Here is a 24,853-nt window from a genome sequence, read left to right as displayed (position 1 = left end):
TTCTCAGTCTCTCCCATGGAGCAAAACCCCAGGTGCCCCTCCCGCTGGCCTCCCACCCCCTTCTCAGGCTCTGCCCACTTCCTCCTCCCTTGCTCCCACTCCTCACGGCAGGACCTGGCTGGACAGGGCCTGGGACCGCGCCTGGCGGGGCGTGGGGCAGACGAGGGAGCCTCTGGGCCCGGGCACCCTGCCTCTCGAGGCTGGCGGTGGGACCGTGGGCGCGGGGGCCCGTCTGAGCACCATCACCGGGAAATCTTGGAACTGACCTTGACATTCGGGCCTTGGGGAAAAAAAAACACAAGTCACTGAGACGTGACAGGCTTGACAGCCCTGGCTGCACCTGGGGCCGGGAGGGGGCGGGGCGCCGCCTTTGTGTCTTCCAGGAAAGGGACTGGACTCTGCCCGGAAGGTGGGGTAGGGCTCAGGATTGGGCAGTGGCCACTCCAGAATGTCTGCTGAGCTCAGGACTGACAGATCCTTGAGGGGACAGATGAGGGACTGATGATGCTCTTTTCAAAGCTCCTGACATGAGTTTGAGAAAATGTCAGTTGTCCACCTCACAAAGTAGGAGCAGCTGTAGATCAGGGAGGGGGGAGTGAGCTCCCCAAGCCCCCCGCTTCTGGAACAGGACTTTCCCCAGAGCCCCCCAAAAAACCCAGAGCTCTTCAAGCTCCAGCCTACGGAATTAGATCCAGATGTCCATTTCTGCAATCGTGCCCCTCTGCCACCTATCACTGTCTCCTCTGTGGAGCTGGGCACCCAGCTGACCCGGTTTCTCTCCCAGCTCTGAAGCTTATGAGCAGTGACTTTACCTCCCTGAGCCTCAGTGTCCTTAACTATAAAATAGAGATAGTAACACCCACCTTGCAGCCTTGGTAGGGGCTCAAATGAAATAGTGGATCCAGAACACCTAGCCCAGCATCTGGCGCACAGTAGGTGTTCACTCAGTGGGGCTTCTATTAGCCTCCATAATTGTATCACAGACCAGCTAAATTCACGTGAAACTCTCGACCTTTGCTTATTTACTCACTCATGCATCTGGCGCACTGGCAGGGCGTCTTACAATTTGCGGGGTCGTCACTGGGCTCTGGTCGCAGTCCTCGAGGAACCACAGCCAAGGGGAAAAGACAGAGACGATGGAGACCCGGGGGACTCTGGGAAGACAACGGAGGCTCCTGTCTCTGCCTGGAGCATCAAGGAAGGCTCCCTGGAGCAGGCGATTCTTTGGTGGCATGTGGACAAGGAAGGGAACGGCATCCGAGGCAGAGAGACTTGCTCGGGCCAAGACAGGAGCTGCGAGGGGCACGGGGGCATCTGCGGTGCTTGTGCTGGCAGGGGCGGAGGAGCCCTGCAGGAGGTGGGGCTGAGAGGTCACCAGAGCCAGGTCCCAGCAGGCCCCAAGGGCTAGGATAACAAATTTGGTTCCTGTGTTGTGGGCGCCAGCCCAGGAGCCCTTGCTGGCTTATAAGCAGGGCAGGGGCATGATTAAACTTGAGGTTTAGAAGGTTCTCTCCGGCTGTCAGACGGAAGATGGATTGGTTGTGGTTAAGAGTCCAGATCTGAGACGATAGAGACAGGGAGGCTCCGGGGCTTGGCCAGCGGTGGGGACAAATCAGGGACCTTAAGTGCCAGGCTCAGAAAGAGCCTCACCTGCAAGCGGGATTCCTAGAAGGATTGTGGGAGGAGAAGGGGTTTCTCAGTGGAGGCCCACGGCAGGAAAAGAAGGGCCGGCCGCCCTGCAGCGAGCCTCCGCCCGCATGCCCTGTCCCCGAGCCTGCTGCTCCAGCCTGACTTTCCTCTCCTGGGGACACAAGGGCGTGGCTTTGACAGGTGGGGACCCAGAGGAGTCCCACCGTCCAACGGTCCAGCAGGCCCCTTTCAGAGCTCCCGGGGCTGCCTCCTCTCCTTCATCACGCCCACTTCACAGCAGAGGACACTGAGGTGCACGGAGAGGCATCTGGTCCCGAAGGTAAGCATGGCCACCTGAGCTTTGGGGTGAGAGTCAGGTGGGGGAGACACAATGCCTGGTCCTGGTCCCGCCCTGCCACTGGCAGCTGGACCCACGGTCCCTGAGGACACTTGGCTGGGGTGGGGGGAGTTCGAATGGCATGAGTGTGTGACCCCCCACCCGGCCCTCATTCCCAGTTCTGCTCCTGGGGCACACTCCCTTCTACCCTGCCCGTGTCTCCCTGAGGCATAGTCAAGGGGGACAAAACAGGAAGGAACCGTGGGCCATCTGCTCCAGGGAACTGGGGATCGGGGCCGTTCCCTCCCAGGATGGAGAAGCACAGGCCCCACCCTGTCCCAGGGAGCCAGCTGTCCCCAAAGCACAGCTCAGCCAGGCTGGGCCCCTGTCCTGAGCCCCAGCCAGCTCTCTCAGGGTGGTATTGGGTGGGCCCGGCTCTACCTCTGGAGCTTGCAGACTCTACTAACCTGCTCCATGCCTGGGCTGGTATTTGACCTAGACCCAAGCTGGGGTGAGGTGGGAATGAGAAATGGTTCCTAACTTTTTGAAATGGTCAGTGCCAGGCACCTGCCATCCTCCCAGCCGACCTGGAGAGGCCAGTGGGGCAGTGCCTACTCATTGCCATTTCCCTGGTGGGAAGGCTGAGGCCCCGCTTCAAATCGGTCACCAAGCCCCTTTGTGCATCTGTCAAACTGTCCTCTTCTCTCATCCTGTGGCCCCTGCCCTGGCCGAGGCCATCACACGGCAATCCTGTCTTTTCCCTCCCTGCCAATCCACCCCCTTCCTGAACTCATCTGAACATATCACCCCCCGGCCTAAGCCCTTCTACAGCTCCCCAGTGCCAGAGGATAGAGCCAAACCCCTCCCTGGTGACCTCCCTGTTCTCGGCACTCGCCCCTGCCCCTCGCACGCAACCTGCCGGGACTGAGCAACTTTCAGTTCCTGGGACCGGCCAGGCCTTCCCCGACCCGCTGGCCAGTGCTGTTTCCTGCTGGACTGTCATCTCCCCACTGCTGCGCCTGGCAGGCGTCCACTGTAAGCGGCAGAGCAGGCCTAGGGGCTGCCTCAGGAGCTCAGCGCGGGCAGGGGACATGCACCTGAAGAGCCGTCCCTGGAGGCAGACAGCCGAGCCCCAGAGTCTTGCCCGAGCCCAGGGAGGGAGGGGCGGTGCTGCAAGCAGGGAAGGCTCCGTGGAGGAGGCAGCTTTGAAACGGTCAAGGGTGTGTGAAGGCAGAGGCGGGCAGAGGCGGGCCAAGGTGGGCAGGGGCGGGCAGCGGTGGGCAGGGGCAGGCAGGGGCAGGGTGGTGCACGTGGCTGGAGCTGCAAATGTGGTGAGAAAAGAGGCCCAAACTGATAAAAAATATAATCATAATCATAATAAGACAATTACTGAGCATTACTGTGTGCAGATATTATGTGCTATCCCCATTTAATCCTCAAAAATGACCTGTGAGGTAGGACTGTTATCATCTCCATTGCAGAACTCCGTGGGGAAGCAAGGCATGGAGAGGAGGGCTGACATGCCCAAGGTGGCACAGATGCAAGGAATGGCTGGTCTGGCCCCAGACTCCACATGTGTCGTCCCTACAACACACTGGGCTGGGGTGGGCACATCTCAGGGGCAGGGAGACCCCGCTTCTCTGGTCTTCGTCTCCAGTCTGACCTGGGCTCATTCTCCCCCCCCAGCCCCAGGGCTACAGAAACGCTGCTTCCTTCTTCTTCCTTCTTCCGGGACTAACTAGAAGCACTCCCTCTCCCCCTCCCAGTCCCGCTGCGGGAAGCCGGAGGTGAGGAGTATTCTTTTAAGCAGAGCCTCCTGACCCCGGCTACCTGTCAGATTCCCAGGTCCCTCCTGCCCAGCAGCTCCTCCTCTGGGGAGCCTTTGGTAACCCTGTTCATTCAAGGTGGGTACCTGGCCCAGAGCTGGCCAATCAGAGAGCCCCTCCGGACCCCTTGCCAGTGATTGGTTCAGAGGCAGCCAACCAACGTGTGCCCCGGGAGTTCTGATGAGCCACCATGAAAGGTTCTTGCCCTGTTGCCCTGGGATTTTTAGCTGTGAGGGCCATGGAAGCCTGGAACTTCCTGGAAGAACTTGGTGACAAGGTAACACCCAGCAGGAAAAGGACGCAAGGAGAGGGCACTGACGGTTCTCTTGTAACTGCTGAATCCGACATGTCTCATCTACACCAACCATGAATTTTTCCTTTACATGACTTGATAAATACTTTTCTTGTCCACACTAGAAGCATTTCTGTCACTTGCAGTCAAAACAGCCCTGACCAAGACACTTATGTATAGGGTGACAATTCTCCATGGGTCTCTTAGATTTTTGCGTATCTTGGGAGCAGAGACATCAACTACCTTTATTCCAGGCTATCTTGTCAAAGATGTTTGTAGAGCCAACAGCCATGAAAGAGCAATGCTCCACACATTATCTTATTTCACCCACTCCACGAGCTCGTCAGGAAGGCTCTAGTATTCTCATTTTACCGATGGGGAAACTGAGATCCCAAGAGGCTAAGTAACCTGTCTGAGAGCACACAACCAACAAATGCTGATGCCTGATTCAAACTCAGCTCTGACTTGAAGTCTGATTTCTTTTTCCCGATGCAGAGTCGCCCCCGCCCACTCCCACCGAAGGCACTCAAGAACTGTGGGCCAACCTCAGCGGCTTGTTCCATCCCGTTGGCATGGCAGAGCAAGGCCTTCCCACTCTCCAAGCTGAGATATGCCTTTTATGCCTCATGGGTGACCCTCTCCTGGGGCCCGAGAACAGCCCCCACTCCCTCCCAGGCCATGAAAGCACCGCACTGGGAGGCAGGATGCCAGGCCTTGTCCCAGGGGCCACAGACTTAACCCTCCTGGGCCTCTGTCCCCCAGCCCGTGAGCTGCCCAAGGGCAACGCTGTGCCTGTTCATCCCTGTGCCCTCTGTCCCCAGCACAGGCTGGGCACAGACGGACTCGGGCTGGCTACTGACCCAGCCTGGGCCATCTCCACGGGCTCACACTGCATCTTGTGCAGCCCCTGCCCTCCATGGGGGCAGTGAATGACTGGCCCGACCTGGGGCGGGGTCCAGGAGGACACATGTTCAGGGCGGACGGAACTAGACGTACCAACAGTCAGAGAGGAAGAGCCAGGCCCGGGTGGGCAGATCCTCTACCCAGACTAAAAGAGAAACCCATTCCAGAGGAAAATGGGGAAACAGTTCCAGGGCACCGGGGATGGGGGGGGGGCTGTCCTGCAGGGGGGCCCTGTGACCCCGGCTTTCTGAGAGTGGTAACTGGCCCAGGCCCTTCGCTGGCATGGGCACCTGCCCCCAGGCGCTGCTGACTTACCTACCCCTCCTCTAGGGAACCAGGACAGCCCAGGGCTCAGCCCTCTGGTTCCACAGCCTAACAAATTAGAATCCCACGTCCCACAGCCGACAAGGTGCTTTAACTTCTCTGAGCCTCAGCTGCCTCATCTGCAAAATGGGAATAACAATAATCCTGGCTGGAGGCTCTCTGCTGTGAAACAATTAGCACATAGAAGAGGCTCAACCAACCAGGAGCCATTGTTGTGGCTGCATTCCCCTTCCCTCTCAGCTCAGGACTGGCCCGTGGATATATTCAAGGCGCTTTCCTTTATTCATTCATCCAGCACAGGCCCTGGGCCACAGCAGTGCATTATAAAGTCTCTGGAGTGGGACCCTTTGGAGTCCCGCTCCCGCCCTCGTGCCAGTTGGCCCGGTAACTTCGGGAAAGCCATTTCCCCTCACTGAGCCTTCATTTCCTTGCCTGTAAAATGGGAGTAATAATAGCACCTCCAGAGAACACTGGGGTTATTGTGGAGTCCAGGGGACAATGATGTGAAAGCAGCCAGCACGAGCCTCGGAGGGAAGTGGGTGGCAGATGGCCCCACGGAGGAGCAGCCTGGCTCCAGGGACTGCCACAGGATGGGGGGGCGGGGGGGCGGGGAGAAGAGTGCGGCTCAGAGACAATTGTTAGGTTTCCGGACCACAGCCCCCTCCCTTTCTGGTAAACTAAGAAACAGTGAGGAAATGTGAAAAAAGATGGTAAATTTAGAGAGAGAAGCCCCAGCCAAACAGGGCGCTTGGGCGGCTCGGAGATTTACCCCACCCAGCAGCCCTGGGGAGTGTGCACACACACATGCACACACATACACACTAGCTGCACGTTCTCACACACATATACACTCTCCAGGGCATGCATGACACATGCATGGTCTACAAAGGCACAGCACTTTATAGTGTGCAAAGACCCTTCACAGCTGTCATCTCATTTTGATATTGAGGGGTGAGAGACACTCCCTGAATCGGCTTAGGTCCCATTCTAGAGCTGGTGAGAGATGTGAAACTCTGTATCTTCAAGAGGCCGAGGTCCGTCCCGTGGGCCACACTGCCTCAGTTACCTTGTGGTCCTGTCCGTGGCAACTGAAACAGTGATGCAAATTCCAGAAAAGTGTGAGCCCAGCTCCTCCAGATAAACTCATTCTCCCCTCTTCCCCCTTAACCGGGCAAGTCACACCTGGGCTCAGGGACTCAATTTCCCCACGTGCCACCTGGGGTCGGCTCCAGGCTTTCTTGAGACTTAGATGTCGTGGCAGAGAGGAGCAGCTTCCCACAGGCGTCCTCTGTGGACTTCCTTTTAGTCACTTCACCCTTCTGAGCCGCCCTTCCAAGGTCCACAAGTGCTCAGCATTGAATCAGATACTCAGATGGAGACTGTTGTTACCCCCATTTTACAGGAGAGGAAACTGAGGCCCAGAGGGGACTCAAACCCGGGCCTGCGTGGCTGCAGGTCCTGTCTCCACTATGCTGTGCCTGCACCACGGCATAGCGCGCCCGATGGCGCCGTCTCTTCCCCTCCTGTGCGCCTCCCCCCTCCGTGACTGCAGGGGCAACCAGGCCGAGGAAGGGAGGGGGACCCCACTCCTGCCCAGCAACATCTAAAATGGCTGCAAGTGGCCCACGCACACTCAGGAAGTTTCCTTAAGCAAGCAGGGGCTCGGGGACCCTCGGGGCATTTACCCAGAAAACTCACCCGAGAGTTAGCGAGGTCCCAGTCGGTGCGTGGAAGTGTGGGAGCACATTCCGACCCCAGAGCAGCCCTACTGCCAGCCAGCTGCCCTGCTACGAGCTGGCATGTGCACTGTCCCACAGAAGTCCCTGAAGGCTGCAGATAGGGAAACCGAGAGAGAAGTCCGAGGAGGGGAAGTAACTCCACCCCAGCACAGAGCTGGCTGGCAGTCCGTCTGGGACTCCAGTCCCGAGAAACTTCTAGGTCACGTCTCTAACACCAAGGCTGACTCAGCCACCACCCCGCTGGAGCAGTCACTCGGCACCCGGGTCTGCTCACCCGCAGAATGGGTATTATCAGTTTGGCCGTAAGGCCGGTGGGAGGGTGGAATGAGAGAGCACTTAGGGACCCGCCTGGTCACAGCAGCTACTCAGCGAATGGGCATTTTCCTCCTCCTTCTCTTTCCCCACTCCCCACCCTCTGCTGGCTTTTCTCAAGTCTGGAGAGAGTCCTGGGTCCTGTTCATTGTTGCTAAAGGGGACAATTAACCTGGTTTTCTCCGCAGTGCCTGGAAGGGCCATTGGAGAGGCCACGATGTCCCATCGCCTTCCGCGGCTCTGTCGCCTGCTGCTCTGCACCCCTGGGTAAATGGCTGTGCCCCTGGGGAGGGGAAGCCGCTCAGGTGGAGGGTGCCTGGGAGGGAGGAGGCAGGGCCCAGCCCACTATGCCCTCCCCCAGCTCCAGTCAATCCAGCGCTTGAGCTTGATGAGGAGCTGGCGGTCAGGGTGGGCTCTGGCCCACTTCTGCCTTGGGACCCTCCCCGTCTCTAGGATTAGTCAGATGCGTCCTTCTCGGGTTTTGTTGTTGTTTTATAGGAACTCATTGGGCACTTACTCTAGGCAGGTAATGTTCAATGTCCAAGGCCCTTAGGACACAAAACAGTCCCTGTCCTCATGGTGTCTACATTCTCCAGGGGGCCACTCGCTTATTTTTGTTATAAATAAATAGACAGCAGGTCATGTCGTGATAAGAGTTATGGAGAAACATACAGCAAGGAAGGGGCACATTTTGAGTCAAACAGGCTGATCGGGCACCATCTGGATTTGCTGGATCCCTTTCTCCAGAGGAGCCTACCCTGGAGGAGATCCCACCCCAGGTCCCGAGGCCCCACTTTGCACCAGGCCCTGCCTCGTGCTTCTCAGCAGCAGGCCAGGGAGCAGGGCTGGCGTGCCCCGGGCTTCCGCCTGGAAAGCCCTGAGCCTGCCGCCACTCTCGGCCCTGTGGAAGCCCCCCGGGCTGGGGGACAGAGCACGTCCTCCAACCAACCCAACCTCCCTTTGTTGAGAGGAGGGCTCTGGGCCCAGAGAGGGCCAGGGAGGTGCCTGGGCCACACAGCATGGCGATGCCCTGATTTCTCCTCCTCGCCTCGCCTCTGACACGTCTCCCGGGGCAGGCTCAGAGATGAGCCTGAGGGCAGAGCTCGGGCTGGCAATCATGCCGGCTGTGCCCTCAGCCCACTCCTCGTAAGGGAGTGTGAGGTGATCCTTGCACCTCGTAAGGGAGTGAGAGGTGGTCCCATCCTCTCAGCTCTGATAGGCTCCATTCTCGGACTCTAAGCTCGGGGCAGCTGAAATCGTTTCCTGCCAGCCCAGGCTCAGGAGAACGGCGTTCTGGTCAACTACGCCACAACCTGCTGTGTGACCTCAGGCAGGCCCCACCCTTCCCTGGGCCTCGGTTCCTTCCCCTGTCAAATGGGCACCTACATTCAGGCCGTCACGAAGAATGAGCGAGGCCCTGACAAGAAGGCAGGCTGCAAAGTTTTAGGGGCTACTCAGATGATGAGGCTGTTACAGGCCCAACACCCCTGCGTGTGTGAAAACCCCCTCCTCACACTTGGGGGTTCATGAGGCAGCCTCCACAGCAGGTCATGACCCTGTAAGAGAAACAAGTGGAAATTCCACAGGACCAGTTCTTCAGAAAAGACAAAGCCGCCTCTGCTCCCAACCCGGCGGCTGCAGCTGACAGGAAAGGCCCCTCCTCTGCCCTCGCGGTGAGGCGAAGAGGGAGCGCCGGGAAGGGGCCAAGCCAGGAGGCCTGGGGGAGCCTATTCCGGGAAGAGAAGGTGTAGGCCTGAGGTGAGTGTCGGGGCCACCGCCCCCCCAGTCAGGCCCCGACCTGGAGAGGACGTGCGGTACGCGAGTGCCGGGGGACGCGTGCCTGTCGCCGCGTGGGCCTGACCCGGAGGGCGCCTGTGCTTTCACAGGGGCACGCGTGTTTGGGATGGCACCTCCCGCCTGTGCACACACGGGGGTCTGCCTGAGAGGCCCCGGCAAGTGCTCACTTTTTCACCCAGTGTGTCCCTGTCGTGTCTGCACGTGGCGCACACCCGTGCCCACTCCCCGGGAGCCCCTCAAAACCCCCCGTCTGCGGGCCTCGGTTTCCCAAGCGCAGCACTCTCTGCCACAATCCCCGGCTAGCCTAGATGCCACGGGAGATTTGTGGGGTTCCCAGATCCTGCGGACTCTCGATTTCCCCGGGAACAAAAGCAGTTACACAAGAGGAGGAGGAAGGCTTAGCGGATTAGCTCCGGCCCAGGCTCTCCCGGGTCAGCCCCGGGTGTGGGCGTCTCTCAGGGGGCGTGTGCCCAGGGTCCAAGCCTCGCCTCCCCGGGGCCTCAGACCCTCTGCGGCCTGTGGGCACGGACCCTCCACAGCCACGCTCCTGCCCGCAGTCACCCTGGGGACCCCCGGCTCTGTACGATAGGCAAGCACTTTGCAGTTGGCACCCAACACGTCCTTGTTGGGTGGTGGGCACCACAATCGGCCAGGCAGTCACTGCCAGCTCAGGGTGAGGGTCCCCCCCTGGCTCTTGGGGGTCTCACCCCTTCCTGAGCCTTGGCGCCCCCAGCTGTAGAATGGAGCTATTCCTGCCCACAGGAGTCCAGGGCTGAGAAGGATCTCTGGCCTGCGATGGGGCAACAACAGTCTTGGGCACATCCGGGCTGCCAGGCCACTTCTTGGTCCCAGGAGCCAGAAGGGGAAAGAGTGCTCTTCGTAACCCTTTGTCTGAAATGGGAGACAGCCTGGCCCCAGTCTGAGAGAGGAGACTTGGCCCTGCTGGGACTCCCCAAAGGGAGCTGACCCCCTCGAGGCTTGCAGGCAGTGCCCGGCGGCCGACGCAGACAGAGGGGAGCTGGGTGTGCTCGCTGAGCCGGAGCTTTCCTCCTCTGTGCCCTGGGCACCTCGCTCTATCCAGGTTCTGGAGTCCGCTGCTTGCCATCACAGGAGGGCGCAGAGGGGCCACAGAGACCTCAGACGAGTGAGGAGCACACGCCCGTGGGTACAATCAACACGGTGCCCGCTCAGCACACCCAGACCGACACAGCCCCGCGTAACTCGTGCACCTGCCGCACGGGAGCCGGCCACCCACCTCCAGCCCGGTGCATGCTGGGCTCCAGCCCAGCTCGGGCAGCAAATTTCATGGGAAGAGCAGTCAGAACCAGGAACGAGAGGGAAGGCAAGAGCTCAGTCCTCGGACTCCCGGGCCCTTCAGCTTCCTCCCAGAGAGGACAAGGGTTTTCCCAAGGACACAGGCAGTTTTCCTGGCCCATCCTCTCCAGCCACCCCAACAAGTCCTGGCCAGAATGTTCAGAGAAGGCCGGCAAGCCTCCCTCCGGGAGTGTGGTCCCTGACCTGCCAAACGCCCACCAGCCCTGCTCGTTACCAGCTCAAGGTGAGGCTGCAGGCTGATCACTCTGCATTAGGGCGCTCAGAGGGCAGCACAGGGAAAGGGGGCGTCCCGGAACACACACGCTATCCTAGGTAGAGGGAGCCCTGCGCCCACCCTGCGCCCTCCCTCCACTAGGTCTTTGGTTCTTTCATTCTTTCACTCTATTCATTGAACAGAGCCCTGGTGACCTAAGGGTGAACAAGAGAATCGGGGCCCCTGTCCTCCGACTCGGCTCAGAGTCCAGCCACCTCAGAGCTTCGGGTGTTGTGGGGAACCAGGTCTCAGGCTCTTCCATCCCCCTCTGGATCCCCTCGATGGATCCCAGCCACAGCCCGATCTGAGTCCCCAGAGATGGCGCAGATTCTCGCGGCTTGGAGTGTGAACCTGGGATCAGGGGCACCGGCATCTCCTGGGAGCATGAGAGAAATGCAGCGTCTCCGGCCCCACCCCCAACCTGCAGAGTCAGGTGATTCTTGTTTCTATTGAATTTTGAGACGCCCTGGTATAGACTATTCCATACGGGGCCAAGCCCCACTCCGCTGGCCCTCCCAGGATGGCCAAGGCCCGTTTGCGTAATAACAATTCTGGCCAAGAGTGCTTACCACGGGCCAGGCACTGTTCTAAACATTTTATACTATTTCATTTAATCCTCACTCGATCGCGGGTGTAGCTCAGTGGTTGAGCGCCTGCTTCCCAGGTACGAGGTCCCAGGTTCAATCTCCGGTGCCTCCTAAAAACAAATTAAAAAACCAACTCTCCTTGGGGAGCAGATGTAGCTCAGTGGTTGAGCACCTGCTTCCCATGTATGAGGTCCTGGGTTCAATCCCCAGTACCCCCTGGAAAAAAAAGAATAATCGCACTCAACCATGCGTAGAGGTACCATTATTATCCCCATATTACAGAAGGGGAAATGAGGCACTGGGTGGTTAAGTTACTTGTCCAAGGTTCACATAGCTAGTAGTAGCCAGGATTTCAACACGATGCTTTGAGCCACTACACTACCCCATTTAGCAGTAATGTCTCCATGGCTGGGTAGAAGTCAGAGTGGTAGGAAGAAACAAAGTTAAGTGAAAAGTCCAAGAAGCCATAAGAATCTAGAAAGTAACAGATGTTACTTGTTGATTGTTTTGGAATTTATGACTCTGTCCAGAATGTATGAAGGCAGCTCAGACAATATCCACATAGGCCACATGCTCCCATTGTAAATAACGGTGGCAGAAACCTAGACTAAGACGATGACTGAGCTTTCTTGCAGCCAAGGTAAAAAGGAAAACAGCAAAGTTTCATGGCTATCTGTGATGGCTAGACTAATGTGTCAACTTGGCCAAGTTAATTGTGCCCAGTTGCTTGGTCAAGCAAGCCCTGGGCTAACTGTAATACAAGGGCATTTATGGACGTTAGTCACCAGTGACTTTACTGGATAAATAGCTGATTACATCTACATCAATCAGGGAGATTGCCGTCAGCAATGAGTGACGCTTTACCCAGTCAGTTGAATGCTTTAAAAGGAGAAGTGATTTTAGCATTCAGAGAGAATTTCCCAGCTCATCTTTGGATAGCCAGTGTCTCCCAGAAACTCATCAAGGACCTTCACTGGACTTTCATGGGAGCCCTGGTTTGCAGCCTGCCTGCCTGCGGAACCTGGACTTGTGCATCTCCACTGTCACATGAGAGACTCTTATAAAATCGCATACTCTGGAGGGTCCAGGGTTCCATCCCCAGGGCCTCTGACCCGTGTGGAGCTGGCCCACGCACAGTGCTGTCACGTGTAAGGAGTGCCATGCCACACAGAGGTGTCCCCCGTGTAGGGAACCCCACACGCAAGGACTGCGCCCCACAAGGTGAGCCGCCCCGTCTGAAAAACCCACAGCCTATCCAGGAGTGGCACTGCACACACAGAGAGCTGATGCAGCAAGGCGACGCAACAAAAAGAGACGCAGATTCCCAGTGTTGTCGGATAACACAAGTGGACCCAGAAGAACACACAGTGAATGGACACAGAGAGCAGACAAGGGGGGGAAGGCAAGAGAAATAAATAAAATAAATCTTAAAAAAAAAATCACATACTAATGACAGATATCTCCTGTTTATTCTGTTTCCCTAGAATTCTGTTTCTCTGACTAATATGCTCTCTGTCTCTGATAAATTGGTGCTAAATATTTGGTCTGGGGGAATGGGTCCAACCACTGAGATAATCCTACTTGGTGTTCTGAGAAAAAGCCACGGGGTGGACAATCTGATTCAGTAAGCATTATTGAGCACCAACTGTGTTCAGTAAGCATTATTGAGTGCCAACTGTGTTCAGACCCTGAGCTCCACAAAGACACGTGGGTGAAAAATACGAGGTCCCGGCCCTCCAGGGACTCCCCTTAGAGGGCAGAGAATATAGTAGGAAAGGGCACAACCTTTCAGAGCTGGCCCTACCAGCCCCCACACAAACAACGCAGCGTCAGGACTGTGTGTTAGGGAAACTTTCCACTTGCAAAGGCTGTGGGATGGGAGTGGAAGACCAGGTTTGTTTGTTTGTTTTTTTACCATTAGCCTAAGAAATAGTCTGAGAACTTCAGGAAAAACCTGTTATGACAGTTTGAAGCTTTTGTGGACCCTCAAAAATCCTGTTCTTAAAGCCAGTCCATTCCTGTGTGTGTGTAAACCTATGTAGATTGGACCTTTTGGTTAGATTCCATTAAGGGAAATTCCTTTTGATTAGATGACTTCAGTAGGGCATAACCCAGGATGGGTCTCAGTCCTCTTAGTGGAGTCCTTTATAAATGAAGGAATAAAAAGCTGCAGGCATAGAAAGAAAGTCGCAGAGACAGAAAGGAACCCAAAAGCTGAGAGAAAAGGCCCCAGGAACCGAAGCTAAGAAGAATCACTTTGGCCAGAAACTGAAAGCAGGGAGGCCTGGAGGAGAGGAGAGAGACGAGCCAGCGCTGCCGTTGTGCCTGATCAGGGAGAAAGTGCGGCTGGAGAAGAAGGCGGAGACCAGCAGACACCACTAGCCCTTCCGCGTGCCTGGTCCCCACAGCTGCAGCTTAGGGAAAAGGATAACCCGGTGATGCCTTGATTTGGACACTTTCACAGCCTCAGAACCATAAGCTTCTAACCTAATAAACTGCCACTGTAAAAGTCAACGCACATCTGGTACATCGCTCCCAGCGGCTTTTAGCAAACTAAAGCATCTGTCACTGACCATCTACTGCAGGTCTTTCTGTTGTGGAAGGTGGAAGTGTGAGAGCACTTTCTGGGCCAAGGCACTCATGTTTTGGGAGAAACACCCCAGGAGCCTTTTGGCCTTGCCACGTTGAAGCCAGGACACAAGGACCCAAGATACACTGTAGAGGTAAAAGGTTGCCTTCTTGGAGCCCAAGGGCTGGCTCCTGAGATGGAATGATGGCGCTGAAGGATTTTCATTGAAGGGCTGAGCTTCCTGGGAGAGATGAGGCCCTAAGCACTGGGGCAGGGATGACGGGGTGATGGGCCTCCAGGTAAGGGGTTCCTGCAACGAGGTGGCAGGCAGGTGTTAAGGAATGAAATAGAGGGAATCCTCTGGGAGGACACTGAGGACAATTCCAGGAGCACAGATGCCTAGGAACTTGGTTTAAACTGTCCTACTGTGCCCTGTTACGCTACCTCTGCCCCCAGGCCTCTGTTAAAGTTTGTTGCATCACGGCTAAGGTGAGCCATGCTTAGGGAAACACAGAGAACTGTAGCCTGGGGAGGCAGAGGGAGCAAGCCTTCTCTGAGGGCTCCTACAGAGAGGGCTGCGGGAGGGCGCACACCAAACAGGAGGGTGTGTGGCACGGAGAGGGTTCCTTCCCTGCGGAGTCCCCGAAATACCTGGGGAAGCCACCGCGCAGGGGCAGGCTTTGCTACAAATCCTGGAGAAGGCGCTCAGCCCTGCCTTCAGCTGTTAAAAGTGGCAGGAGGTGATTATTAAGGGAGAGAGCTTTTTCTGTCTGTTTTTTTTTTTCTTTTATTATCATTATTATTGGAATAATGAAAATGCTCTAATAATGATTGAAGTGACGAATGTCATTATTCCAAATACCATTGATTACACACTTTGGATGGATTGTATGTTTTACCAATATGTATCGATAAAATTGATTTTTTTTTAAAGTGCGAGAGTCCCCTGGATGGGAGAACTTGGGGCATTTGGGATTCCAGAGCATGTGGGGCCGAGCAGAGGGAGGAGGGTACCCAAGCTGGACCTGACGTGTGGGTAGCGCTCATGAGGGCTCAGGGGATGATTCCTCCAGAGAGAAGAGCAGGCTCCACGGTGCAGAGGGGAAATACAGCCACACGTTGGAAGCAGACGGAGAGGAGAGGTGAGAGCAGCAGGGCCTGGAGAGGTGGCCGAGGGTCGCGTGGACGTGGCCTGGACCGTCAGGCAGCCCGAGGAAGTCAGGCTTCCTCTGAGTAGTGGGGAGCCGTAGGAGGGCTCTGAGCAAAGGAGAGAGCAGTCAGGTCTGTGCTGAAGGAGCCACTCTGGCTGCCATGGGGAGCTACAGGGAGTGGCGGAGGCCGGTAAGGATTCCAGAGCTGGGTCTAGGTCTCAGGGTGGAGACAAGGGGATGGATGGAGAGATATTTGGGAGGTGGGCTCAGTGGGGCTTGATACCTGAAAGGGGTAGGTGAAGGAGGAGGCGGAATCGAGGAGGAAGCCCAGAATGTGCCCAGCCCCTCCTGCCTGACAGCGGCTGGGAGGAAGCGAGCACACAGGTGAGAGCGGGGCACAGTCCCTGCGCTGACGGGCGCTCGGTAAAGGCGCGCCCGCCCCACCCCGCCCCACACACGTTCCCCGGGCAACTCCTGCCTGGACCGGGGCGCTCCCACCGCATGCCTGCTTCAGACTGCCCGGGAGCCCAGGGACCCCTCTTGGGGGCTCTCGCTTACCACCCGGCCTCTGGAGCTGCAGCCCCTTCCTTCTGTCACCAGGGGCTGGGGGACGTTAGGAAATCATCGCAGAGAGCACCGGGCATCAGGAGGCCGGGGGCCAGAGCCAGGGCTGGCAGCACAAATGCAGCGGAGCAAGAGGTGACACCCGGGAAGCCCCTCCAGCTACCCAGTCTCCAACTCTCAGCCAGTCCCGGGTCCTGCCCAAGGATGAGCTCCACCTCCCAGCCTCCCACCCCCGACGCCAGTCAATTTTTGGGCTCCAAGAGCAATTGCTCACGTGCAGGCTGAGGCTGCATGGGGAGGAGGGAAGGGAGACGGTCCCCAGGGTGCCTCATGCTGTTCCACTTCTACTCACCTGAACACTTGTCCATTCACTCACTAACGTTTACAGACCTCGGCTACAGCGAGGACCAGGCATCCACTACTGTACTAACTCAGCAGCTGGCCCCAGAGCCAGCCCGGCAGGGAATTTTAATCCTGTCTGCCTGTGAGCCAGACGAGGAAAATGAGATCTGGAGAGGGCAACTGACTTGTCTAAAGTCACACAGCTAAAACCGGACCAGTGGTCAGCTCTCTGCTCCCAGCCCACGCCGAGTCCAGCATGGCTAGTGCACAGCTCTTGCTCATTGCACAGGAGCTCTCCTGCACCCTAGGGTGCTCGGGAGGTTGGTGCCTGGGAGTCCCCTAGCGCCATGTCTGCCTTTGGGCTCTCTTCACGCCCATTTCTTGTTCTCTTCCTTCCTCTTCTCCAAGGTATCCGTGACCCCACAATTCCCTCCCCCTGAGGTGTGCCTACACCCCAGGATCTGAACCTTTCCCTCCCCAAGACCCACCTGCCCTGAGAGCCACGAGCTCTGGGTTCACTGTTTCTCGCCCAGGTAGCATGTGTGTGTGCCATTGCACCAGGGCCCACCCCTCCGCAGGCAGAGGCTCTCGTGGGGCCGGGAAGGGCACCTTTCCTGGGACGTCTCAGATCACTCTGTTGAAGGGAACTTGACCTCTATTATATCTTCCCTGGTAGTTGACATGCTTGAAAGTGTCAGAGCACCAGAGTCACGGTCAGAAGCCTCAAACATATGAGCTGGAATCAGGAAATGTTACAGCTGGAGTGTAGAAAGTTTAAATTTGCATTATAGACTTTTAAAAAAATTTTTATCCCCACCTTGTGACTTTTTTTGGCGTGCTGTCTGCTCTCTGGGTCCATTCACTGTACGTTCTTCTGTGTCTGTATTTATTCATTTTAGTTCCCCTCCCCCCCTGCTGCTTGCTTGCTGTCTGCTCTCTGTGTCCATTCGCTGCTGGCTCTTCTGTGTTGCCGCTTGTCTCCCTTTTTTGTTGCATCACCTCGCTGAGTCCGGGCTCCCTGCGGTGCGGGCGAGCCTGCCTTCACAAGGAGGCCCCGGGATGCGAAATGAGGGCCTCCCATATGGTAGACGGGAGTGCCTCTGACTGAGCCACAGCCGCTTCCCGACTGTAGACTTTTATAGTGTTTGAGTTGGGGTAATAGATTTTTAGGACGAGGCCTGTGGAGTCATAAACAATACTAGCTTGAATTGTGGGTTCAAGGAAATCGGGGCCAGCAGCGAAGCCCAAATCATTCTGTCTCCCCTCCCTGACAGATGAAAAGAGAGCTGGCCTTGTCACCCAGCACATCAGGGTCGGCCAGGCTTCCTGCTAACCAGTGGGCTCCAAACTCCAGACCTCGCGGGGCAGCGCTCAGACGCTTGGGTCACTGTATTCCCATCGTGGGGATAGCGGGGACAGCGATCTGTCCTTGCCCGTGCCCGAGCTTCCCCACCAGCCCGTTCCACAGCCCGCCGCCACAGGGGATATATTTAGGTGCCCCCCCTAAATATGTTTCCACAGCTCCCGACACTGCCTTTTATGCCCCTCTTCCCCCGAGGCCTCCGGGCACCCTCTCTAAGCTGACCCGATGAAGTCACCAGGAACAGGGGCTCTTGCTCTGCCAAGGCAAATGTTCCTGCCCGGAACGAGGCCAGCCTCAGGGGCCTCCAGCCTGGAGCGCAGGCCCACCCACCCCATCGCTGACCTCAGGGTCCCCCTTCCAGCCCCCTTCCAGCCTTGGTCGGGAATCAAACACCCCCGAGCCTGCTCTTCGCCACTTTCCTCGTTCCAGGCAGAGGGCACCCGCCGGCCTCGGTCCCCAGCGGTCGCCATCCTGGTTCCCAGACCAGCATTCTTCTGCTCCTTGTGCTGGACCTTCCCGGCTCCCGCCTCCCCCAGCCTCTCTCCCAGCTCCAACCTTGCTAGAGACAGCATCCTCCCTTCCCGGACGCCCTGAGACAGGGACCCTGCAGATTCCCACCTGCCAGCTGCCTAGAGATGCCCAGCTTTGTGGGCGCCGAGGGCTCCTGGTGGGGGCCCAGCACCTTACATCCGGGAATCCCGTCAGGCCTCACGATAACGCAACGAGGGAAGCATTACTAACATTTCCCTTTTACGAAGGAAGACACTGAGAAGTTTTGTCCAAAGTCCTGCAGGTGAGAGAGCCAGGGCTGGGACTGAGCACAATCACCATCACAGTCCCAGTGGTGGTGTGCAGCCTCCTTCTGCCCACGCGGTGGAGCGGTGACACCCTGTCCCTGCACCGGAAAGGTCCAGACAGTCCCGTCACAGTCTCCCCGCGCAGGACACACCCCACGCCACCGACGCCTCCCTTCACACTCGAGGAGGCTCAGCCACACGCAACTCCAGCTTCCCGCCACACAACTGTGTTACACCCGTACCCTCCGTCCACACCCTGTGGCCCAACACAGCCACTCTCCCGAGGAAGTCGATGCCCCTTCATCGTAGTTTGGGGGACGTGAGAGAGGGCTCTCAGCACAGAACAAACCCGGCTCTGCGTTCCCGGCCTCGAGTTGCTGCCATGGGATGGTAATTTATAATTCACATTAAAACAAATGCACAAATAGTATGGCAGGAATGCAAAATCCACGGGAATTTTGAAGATGATAAAATGAGACTGCCAAGAAGTCTCGCGCGCATGTGTGTGTGTGTGTGAAGGCGAGGTGGGATGGATTGCATGTCTTCTAGCCAGATCAGATTCCCGCATGAGCTTTCACTCTCCCAAAACTGCAAGGGGTGCCGGGTGGAAAAGTCAGAACCACCCTGCGGTCACCACACACGACACATGCCCAGCGTGGCACGGGGCAGGAGTTGCCACCACGCGGCACACACACACCGTGGCCCCCCGGGGTCACCGGCCCCATCACCCACCATCACAGACAGGACTTGCCCACAGGCACAGCCCACAGCTCGCCTGACCACACTGGCCACACACACGCACGCATTGCCCCCGCCAATCACTGTCACACTGCCCACACCACACAGACTCACTCGCGGGCACCCACACCAGCCTGGGAGCCTGGAGAGGCAGGCCCACCTCATACCCCGCCTCCACTCCCCCTGCCGCCCCCCACCCAGGCCTGCACACCCCTTACCTGGGCGCGCGGGACCAGCCGGCTCCCAGCCAGGGGCGCTGCTCTCTCGGGCGCTGGGAGCCCCACCTCTGGTCAGCGGCGGTGCAGGCGGCAGCTGCAGCTCTATGTCCCAGCGCCCTGGCTCCCCGCGCCGCGACACACCAAGGCTGGGAAGGGGGCGTGGCCGCGCGGCCTGGAGCCCCCCCCGCCCCGCCCCCCGCGCACCCCGCCCCGTGCCCTGGAATCCCGCCCGGCTAGGCTGGGGCTGGGTGGGAGGGGACGAGGGGGAAGAGAAGAGGCCGCCGACTTCCGGGAGGTGCCCTGGCCCGGGTCGCGGGCGCCCTGGACCCCTCCCTGGCCTCTGTCCCTCTGTGTAGTGATTGGGGTGGGGGCTCTTCCGGGTCTGACATTCTAGAGTTGGGGATGGTGGGGGGCGGGGAGGGAGGAAGAATATCACTCAGTGTCATTTCTTGAGCCCCTGCTATGTGCAGGGCACTGTCCAGTCCTAGGTGTTTCAATGCATTGTCTCATTTATCCTCATAACAACTGCAGGAGTATTATTATCCCCATTTTACAGATGGACCCTGAAAGACAGACAGGAAGTGACGTGCCCGAGATCACGCAGCTGGATATTGGACCCAGACCCAAGTACCCTGAAGCGTGGGTTGGTGGCACGGCTCCCAGAACAATCCCGCCCACTTTACAGATTAAGGAATTGAGGCTCAAGGAGATTAGCCTGCCCGTGCCCCAGGTGCCCAGCTGGTGGTGGCGGTGGGGTCGGGACAGTGTAATGGGACAGCACCTGGCACACAGGAGTTGCTTAATCAAGATCGACTTTCCCACTGTCACTCTGCTTCCTTTCTCCCTTTGTCTCGTGTGGTCCAGCCACAGGACTAGCACGCTGCCCCTGTAAGCCCCTGCCCCTCATCTCCCAGACGGAAGCCAGTCCCGCTTCTCGGCTAGAGTGCAGTCGTCAGTCAACAAACAGCTATTGAGTTCCTAGTATGTGCCAGGTTCTGTGCCAGGCACTGAGGATGCAAGCAAACCAGACAGTCCAGCCAGCACTGGCCTGCAGTTTATATTCTCGGGGGGGGACCCGGACGTTAAACAAACAGTCACACAATCGAATGCCTAATTATAAATTGTAATATGTGCAAAGAAGGAAAAGTGAAGGGCTGGAGGTGGGCGAGGGCACCTGATTTAAGTTGGGAGATCCTGGAAGTCTTCCTGGAGGAAAGGATATGTGGACTGAACCCAGAAGGAGTTGGGCTCAGCCAAACGATGGTGAGGGGAAGAGAATCCTGGCAGAGAAAACTGTGCGCGGGCCCCGGAGGCGGGAGAGGGCTTGGCATGTTCCAGGAACTGAAGCACAGCCAGAGCCAGGGGGTGCCCCACAGACCAAGGGGCGTGGTCAGGGTTGGGGCTGGAGAACCAGCAGCGGCCAGGCCAGCAGGACCTTGGGGCCACGGTCAAGGCTTTCGTGGGAGGGTGAGTCACGGGAGTGGTTTGGAGCAGCAGAGAGACATGATGGAATGTAGTCTAGTAAGACCTCTTCCTCTGCTGGAAGGAGAACGGGGAGCAGCGGGAAGGCCAGGATGGCAGCAGGAGCCTGGCTAGGATCTGGGAAGCGATGCTGGAGCTGACTTGGGAGGGGGCAGAGATGGAGCTTGAGGACAGACCCCAGGGTGTTTTGGTGTCATGCACTGCCGCTGTGCCCGTCTTCCCTGACTGAGGCACCTTGAGGGCAAGGCCTTGTCCGTTAAAGGGGGAGGGCTGCCGCCAGCCCTCTGCAGGGAGCCAGGGTACCTGCGCCCCTAGGAACCCTCCCCAGGACGCCTTCCCTCTTCCTTCACCACGGCCCTTCCAAACCCTGCCCCCCACAAGCCCCAGCTTACTGACTCTGCCCTCCCTAACTCCCCAAGATAATTCACTCAACGAAAGCTCCCGGGCTCTTACCCGTGCCAAGCCCCAGGCCAGGCAGACCTTAAGCAACGAGGCCAGGCTCTCCTGGCTGAGCTCGCTGAAGTTCCTGCCCCTGCTCCCAAACCTCCCTGCTCGGCAGCCCCCTGCCAAGAGGTGGCTCTTCCTTCCTGGGAGGTGAAGGCCCCACCCACGCCCAGAGCGGCTCTTCTGCCCCTACAGCCCCGCGCCCTTGGGCACCGCACGCTCTCCTGGGTCTCCTTCCCTTGCTCCGCCTCCCCCAAGCCCTGCCTGGGATTCAGCCCCCAGGGACTGCCCTCCCTTCACTGTCCGCCTTCTTGGCGGAGCTGTGTGCTTTGCAGTCCTGTGCCCTTCTTATCTGATCTGAAGACGGCCCTGCCAAGGACCTTGTGATCTCTATGCCTTGAAGCAGTGCCACGTGCCTGCCAGTCACCCCATGGGCACTGTCAGTAACTTCCCCTGGGGCCCCACAACACCCTCCCACCTCCCAGGCCCCTTCCCAGGCAGCCCTTTCTCTGCACCCCTATAGCTCTGCCCCACCTTCTCCTCGGCATGTTGCCCGGAGGAGGGCGTCTGCTCTCCTTGAATTAAACCCCAGGGCTAGACTCCAACAGTTCCCACTTCTTGCCCCTTCCTTCTCCTGCCCTCCAGGCCCACTGCTCCCGGCACATCAGCCCTTGGGTGACAACAGTCCCCTCCCCTACATTAACTCCCCCCATGTCCTCATAATAAAGACACCATCAGCCTCTGTCACCTCAGCCCCCAGACACGACAGCCCCTCCTCCTCCCGGCTCCCAAAGAAGATTGCAGTCAACAAACATTTATTGAATTCTTACTATGTGCCAGGGTTAAGGAAAGACTTCTTAATAATAATAAAAGCAAAAATCATAAAGGGAAAAACTGATAGACTCCGTCTACTTCAAAAAAGTTCTATTCATCAAAGACACTCTTTTTTTTGGAGGTACCGGGGATTGAATCTGGGATCTCATACATGCAAAGCAGGCACTCAACCACTGAGCCAAAACACATCTGGTCCCCAAAAGACACTTTAGAAAGTAAGAAGATATGGGAAGCGAATTTGGCCCAACAGATAGGGCATCCGCCTACCACATGGGAGGTCCAGGGTTCAAACCCAGGGCCTCCTGACCCGTGTGGTGAGCTGGCCCACACGCAGTGCTGATGTGCACAAGGAGTGCCGTGCCACACAGGCAGGGGTGTCCTTCGCGTAGGGGAGCCCCACGCACAAGGAGAGCCGCCCAGCACAAAAAAAGTGCAGCCTGCCCAGGAATGGCATTGCGTACATGGAGAGCTGATGCAGCAAGATGACGCAACAAAACGAGACAGATTCCGGGTGCCGCTCACAAGAATACAAGTGGACACAAAAGAACACACAGCAAATGGACACAGAGAGCAGACAATGGGGGTGGGGGTGGGGAAGGGGAGAGAAATAAACAAAAAAAAAGTAAGAAGGTAGAGTGGGAGAAGATAATTGTAATATATAACAGACAAAGGATTATTATTCACCATATATAAATAATTCCTACCCATCAATAAGAAAAAGTCAAACAACCCAATAGAAAAGTGGGTGAAGGCCATGAACAGGCATTTCACAGAACAGAAAGCACGATTGACCAAAACACCTCTGAAAAGATGTTCAACCTCACTATAAACAAGGGAAATTTAGTACATCCCCACAGTCAAATATCATTTCACACGTGCCAGATGAGCAAAATTTTAAAAGTTTGATAATACCAACTTTGCTGAGCGTCTGGAGAGATGGGCGCTTTATACACTGCTGGTGAGACTATAAATGAAAACAACCGCGTGGAAGAACAACGTGTTAACAGCTGGTAAAGGGGAAGATGCACATAGCCTGCACAGAACCATTCCACCGCAAGGGGTACAGAGCCAGGAGGAACTTTTGCATGTGGGTAAAATGTACCTCATGACATTGTGTCTAGCAGCAAAGAAATGGTGTAAATATCCATCAATAGGAGAATGGAGAAATACACTTCTACACAGGCAGCCCTTGCTGTCTGAACTCTCACTACCCCAATGTTTGTTGTAATGTCTTGCAAAAATTTTACTAGTAGAAAAATTTTGGCACATGTCCTGCATATGCTCATCAGCAAAAATCTGTCGGCGGGGCACACATCTCAGAGGGAGGAGGAGTGAACTGCAGGAGCATCAGCCGTTCTCCTGATAGTATGGTGTGAGCTTATTTTATGCCTGATTGTTACCGTCTTCCCTTCATTATGAAGAAAATGCCTTCTAAAAACTAAGAAAATGTCTGAGAAGAAAGGAGGCAAACCTGCAAGATCCAGGAAAGCCCATACAGTAGAAGAAAATATGAAGGTGGTAAAGCTCATGGAAAGGGCAGCCGCCGGCGAGACGTAGTGTGGCCAGGCATGGGTCCCTGCCGGCTGTGCGCAGGAGCCAAGCGAACAAGAGTGCACTCAGTGTTAGGTGAGGAAGTAATCTGTGGTTTAAATTCTTTAGAACTTTCTGCAATTATGGAAATGTTCTCTATCTGCTGTCCAACTTGGTAACTTCTAGCCACATGTGGTTATGGAGCCCTTGAAATGTGTCAGAACTGAGTTTTAAAATTTTAGTTCATTTAGTTTTATTAAACTTAAATAGCCAGTTAAAATTCTGGAATATAACCTTTCCCTAGCCACAGATTTACTATCAGGAATGGACTATATTCTGATAATAAGGGATGACTGTAATCATGTAATGGAATGTTATACAGGAGAGAAAATGAATGAGCCAGAGAAACACATATCAAGTTTAAAACTCACCCGCATAATGTGACTGAAACAAGAAATATGAAGGAAACGCACAGTCTAATAGTATGCACATAACATTTAAAATACTTTTTCGTGGTTCCATAAATACAACGCTAAACTTCCCCTTTTAGCCACTTTCATGTGTGCAATTCAATGATAATAATTATATTCACAGTATAATGCCACCATCACCATCATCCATTATGAACACTTTTTCATCACCCCAAAGAGAAACTCTGTACCTTTTTTTTTTAAGATTTATTTTTATTTATTTCCCCCCCTTCCCCTCCTGCCCTGCTGTTTTTGCTGTCTGTGTTGTAGTCTCTTCTCATTTTCTCTCCTCTAGGATTCACTGGGAATTGATCCAGGAGACCTCTGACTGGAAGAAAGATTCCCTGGCAATTGCACCACCTCAGTTGCTGGTTTCTGTGGTGCTTCACCGTGACCAGTTCTCTTTTGATGTGTCATCTTGCTGCCTGACTCACTTGCGCAGGGCACTGGCTCACCACGCAGGCACTTGCAGGGGCACTGGCTTGCCCCGTGGGCACGCTTTCTCTTCTTTTCCACCAGGAGGCCCCAGGGATCAAACCCATGTCCTTCCATATGGTAGGCGGAAGATCTATCACTTGAGTCACATCCGCTTCCCTCTGTACCTATTAAGCAATAACCCTCCATTTCTGTCTGTTTCCCCCTTTTCCCTACTAACGGTAATATACCTTCTGTCTCTGTGAATTTGCTTATTTTAAGTATTTCTTTTAAGTAAAGTCGTACAATATAAGCCCTTTTGTGACTGGCTTATTTTACTCAACTTGATATCTTCAAGGTTCATCCATGTTGTGGCACCCATCAGAACTTCATTGGTTTTTATGGCTGAGTAATATTCCATTGCATATATATATCACATTTTATCCATCCGTTGATGGACACTTGCACTGCTTCCACTTTTGGCTATTGTGATAATGCTGCAAAGAACGCTGGTGTACAACTATCTGTTCGAGGCCCTGCTTTCAATTCTTTTGAGTATGTACCTAGAAGTGGGATTGCTGGGTCATATGAGAATTCTATTTT

The 24,853-nt window shown here is 56.0% G+C and overlaps 1 protein-coding gene across 2 annotated transcripts in view; it reads right to left on the bottom strand.

Annotated features, from left to right (window-relative positions):
• The window catches only part of P2RY6 (pyrimidinergic receptor P2Y6), a 36,845-nt gene extending 17,632 nt beyond the window's left edge, over window positions 1-19,213 (bottom strand). Inside the window, exon 1 of one of the 2 annotated variants that reach the window (XM_004480131.4) lies at window positions 19,077-19,213. The gene's annotated coding sequence lies outside the window, so the exon portion shown is untranslated. Of the gene's footprint in view, window positions 1-7,009; window positions 7,349-19,076 lie in introns of those variants that run through there. The other variant, XM_071218258.1, reaches the window with a different exon arrangement.
• Window positions 19,214-24,853: the final 5,640 nt, after the last annotated feature.

The sequence above is a fragment of the Dasypus novemcinctus genome, chromosome 10 (assembly GCF_030445035.2).
Source record: "Dasypus novemcinctus isolate mDasNov1 chromosome 10, mDasNov1.1.hap2, whole genome shotgun sequence".
NCBI classification, from domain to species: Eukaryota; Metazoa; Chordata; class Mammalia; order Cingulata; family Dasypodidae; genus Dasypus; species Dasypus novemcinctus.
The sequence above is the reverse complement of the archived record's forward strand: the minus strand, read 5'-3'. Positions and strand labels throughout refer to the sequence as shown.